The following is a 4,497-nucleotide window of genomic DNA, read 5'->3' on the forward strand; positions in this document are numbered from 1 at the left end:
CACCCAATGACATTCCGCAGGGTCCATGGCAGGAGGTTGCACCAGACATATTCCATTTCGATGAAAATGACTATTTGCTCGTAGTTGATACTACAGCAGATACTTTGAAATAGACAAACTCCGGACATGCTGTCCCACAACAGTTGTCAGAAAACTGAAGTCACGCTTCAGTACCCATGGCATTCCGATGCGTTTTCAGTGACAACGGACCTCAGTATACATCGGACGTATTTCGAAATTTTGTCAAATCATGGCATATTGAGCATGTCACATCTAGTCCACATCATCCAAAGTCAAACGGACTTGCTGAACGGACAGTACAGACTGTAAAAAGACTGCTACAAAAAGCATAAGACAGTGGCCATGAACCATACTTAGCCTTGCTAGAGTATAAGAACACTCCACTCTCAGATTGCAATCAGTCACCCGTGCAGTTGCTGATGCGTAGGAGAACTAGGTCAATTATGCCTACAACGATTACCCAGCTTCTGCCAAAAGTCGTTTACCCAGACTTTGTCCGATCTTCAATTCAAACTTCCAAAAAATAAACAGAAAAACATTATGACAAACCGCAAAACCGCTCCCCAGATTACATTTGAATGAATCTGTGAGGCAGATAGGAAACTCTGGAAACAGCTAAGTTATCGAAATACACAATGCTAACTCTTACATCATACAAACACCTTCTGGTCAGGTTTACAGGAGATATCGCCGCTACCTCATCAGAACCAATAAAGATTTCCCAGAGATATCAGATTTTACACCTGATGTTTTGGCAAGAAATCACTCGAGCACTGATAAACAGGTCAAATAACCAACACAATAGTGCATTGAATATTCAACATCCCTCTGTACCTGTAGATAAGCCCATTTCCCCTCATCAGACACGATCAGGTAGAATAGTGCAGCCGAGTCAGCCATACGCAGAAAATGAATGGACTAAATAAATGTTCAGAATGTTGTTTATGTTTGGTTATGTTACATTGATCAACACATCAAATTATTAGTATTAACAAGTTCAATTTGTATATGTGTGTTATTGCTGGTCGTTTTATGTGCTTATTAATATAAACATAATATTATTGATTGTTAATATGTTATAACATATTTTATTGAAGAAAAATTTCCCTCTTAACAAACCAAAGGGGATGTTGCATAGTGTGAACTAGATAAGACTATAGATAGCAGCATGATTGAATAACCTGACTATTACATTGTACAGTGAGCTGATAAGCCAGTCTCACTTGAGCCACCAAAGTAGAACATCATTAAATAGTATAGCGCACATAAGTGTTTGTTATTACTATGATGATTCAATGAGTGAAATAACAACTACGCATAACATCGAACATATGAAACATATATCACAGGCAGCAGTATCATAAATTTTGCCCCCCCCCCCCCAGGGACCCTACTGTCAAAGATTTTGATAGTATAGTTGAGCGAACTAACTATAAACTTTGAATGTAAACAAAAGTCCACCCAATGTCCCTCAGATAGAAGGAAAGGACTTGAAATTTTGGGGTCTATGAAAATCACAATACTGCAAAGGGGATTACAAAGTTTATTTATCTATTATCTATTTAATTTTCATGCTTTAATTTCTATTCTAAAATCATGCACATTTAAAAACAAATAAGAAATTTCTGTTTAGATTATCCATGATGATCGAATGTCAAATGTTAAAAACAAATGTCTTGCTGTGCTCCGCTGTGTACGTCATAAAATAATTCAGTTTTCAGGTCCATTCTTTCAGTTACCCGATTGGAACTACACAGTACACATCATGCTACACGTTTTGAGGTTTACTATGATATGAATGCTTTCTCCTGTCAGTGGTTTTCTCTGTATAATTTATTCGTAGTTGTCTTCATGAAACTGATGGCCAATATTCAACTAGTTCTAGTAAGATCATACGTCTTTAAACTTCTATCTTCTATCCTATTATCCATCAATTTTCTTCATCGTAATTCTTACCACACCAACAAAAATGGGATCTACAAGGATATAAGAATATCCATTCAAACATTATGCTTATGATTAATCCCTTATAACAGCTTTTAATATACCACATTTTACTAGTTATCAAAATCACTTGCAATAACATAATATTTCCGTAAACATCAAGTACTACAAGTTTACAAGAAAAACAAACAAACAGAATGATACTACAATAATGCATATGTTGGGCAAGAAAGATTAATGTTAAATAACATACCCATTTGTTCTAAACTTATCCTTCTTAATTTATTTATTTATTCAATCTTTTATCCTTCTATATACACAACACTCTAGATGCCTCCACAATTGGCCGACGATCAAAAATTCTGATGGCACCTCCTTCCCAACAACAAACGCTCTGGTCTTAAGCCCAAATTCAACTGACTCAGAAAACAGACAGAAAACTCTCGAACTCTCCATACACTAACCAGCTTCCTTGAATAAACAAAAGTATCCCCATACCCCAGACCTGACCTAAATTTCCATTAGATTTGACGTATGATTGATGATTTCAGGGCTTTCAGTACTCTTGGATGGTTATCCGCAGCCGCTTTATTGTAACATTTATACTTGCTATTCTAATTAAACTATATAACATTTACACACACACACACACACAAAAAACAACCCTATTTCTTTGACACCTACCCCCCCCCCCCCCCCGAGCTAAACCCAGGGGTTCCAGATTGTTAAAGTACACCTATTGTGATGGTTTGACTTTTCAACAACGAAATTGACAAAAATACACAGTTTGAAAAAAACCCTCGTATAGGTCTTATAATAATATAATATGTGTATATATAATACCTATATTAAACAAAGAGATATCAATAGACTGAAATATCAATGATATGGAACGATATATTTATTCTTGTACTACAAATGGTCTGAGGTAGTAAGGTTTTTGTTGTTTGGTACTTGTTATATGATTGATATATTATATATATATATAATATATATATATATATATATATATATAGATATATATAAGATATATATATGATATATTCAATGTCTTGGTAGTTCGTTGACAAAACTCCATTAAAACTAATTGTCCAGGCCTAGCACAGTATATGCAATGACAGAGTTACGTGACCGAGCTGTTTAAATGTACATGCAGCATTTTATCGTGTTACATAGTATTCTTACACCAAATTATTAAACACGATCGAGATAAGTTCATCTAAAGAAAACATGATAAAATCATGGTATTTTTATCAACTATAACGAACGTTTTGAGCAGAAAAAGTGGTGTTTACTATTCAAAAGAGAAATTATTGATCACTCTCTTTTTAAAATATGCTAGTCTGCCTTTGTTTGTACCTACTGCGCGTGCTCAAATATCAGAAAAAAACAGACAGAAGCGTTCAATAACAACTTAGTATGCAATCTCCACGCAGAGTTGTCGTTCCTTTGCTATCACATACAACTCTGCGTAAGGCTCAGCACGCCATTTGTCTACCAAATAGCTAAAACCGAACAAACGCATTCAATGTATATATGAGTGGATATTTAAGATCGCATGCATTAAATTAAGAAATATGACTTTTAAATGTACGATAATTCGTGCAAAAAAACTTGCGAGTTTTAATGCAACTCTCTGGAAACTATTTATCGCCCATTTACGCAGATGGAATTATTCCATGGCACTTCACAAATGTAACAATTGAACATACTTTTTTTATTGAGTGACGTTAGGAATTGCTTCGACGTGTGTATGTATGTTGGTTCTTAACATAAAAAACATATCAATTTTATATAATAAGAATTAAGACGTGATATAAGATATCATGGTATGAGATGGTTTTCTTTAATGCAGTTGAATGCAATGTAACCGCTCGGCAAGAGATTGTTTAGTATACTGTTAACCTCAATGATGAACGCTTGGAATGATCATGACATGAATGAGGACGCTTTCATAACAATAGTCCGTTCTGAGCCCACCACAGAGGTGAATGTACTGTGACCGTCGTGCAAGAGATTGCTTAGTATGGTGTGATTTGTAGGAAACCAGTTATTGTGTAATATATGAACTGTTGGAATCCCAGTTATTCTATTTTATGGTGAGTATTTGCTATACTATGTGTCCCAACGCGCACAGCACAAGTTATTAACAGATCACATAAGTGAGGATGAAGAAACACTGGAATCCCAACATAATAAGAATAACTGGATTCCAACAATATATTTGTGATGTTTTGGTTGCGAACGCGTCGTGCAAAGTCATGTGATCTAGCGACCAATCGTAAAGGGGCAACGTCACCTCTTACATGGACCGAGGGGTATAAAACAGAGCGACTCTGGTCCCTGGCCGTCTTTACCTTATATGGTAATCATAACCATATATGTCACAACACAAACATCTATAAATAAACGTTATCGAATGAGTGTAATATGACCATATATGAAGAAAGCGTAATCAATAACGTGCGAGGGGTACCGAATGGAGAAACAAGAAAAAACATCGTTGGAATATCTCCCCTTTTGACTTGCACA

The sequence above is a fragment of the Dreissena polymorpha genome, chromosome 12 (genome assembly GCF_020536995.1).
Source record: "Dreissena polymorpha isolate Duluth1 chromosome 12, UMN_Dpol_1.0, whole genome shotgun sequence".
NCBI lineage: Eukaryota > Metazoa > Mollusca > Bivalvia > Myida > Dreissenidae > Dreissena > Dreissena polymorpha.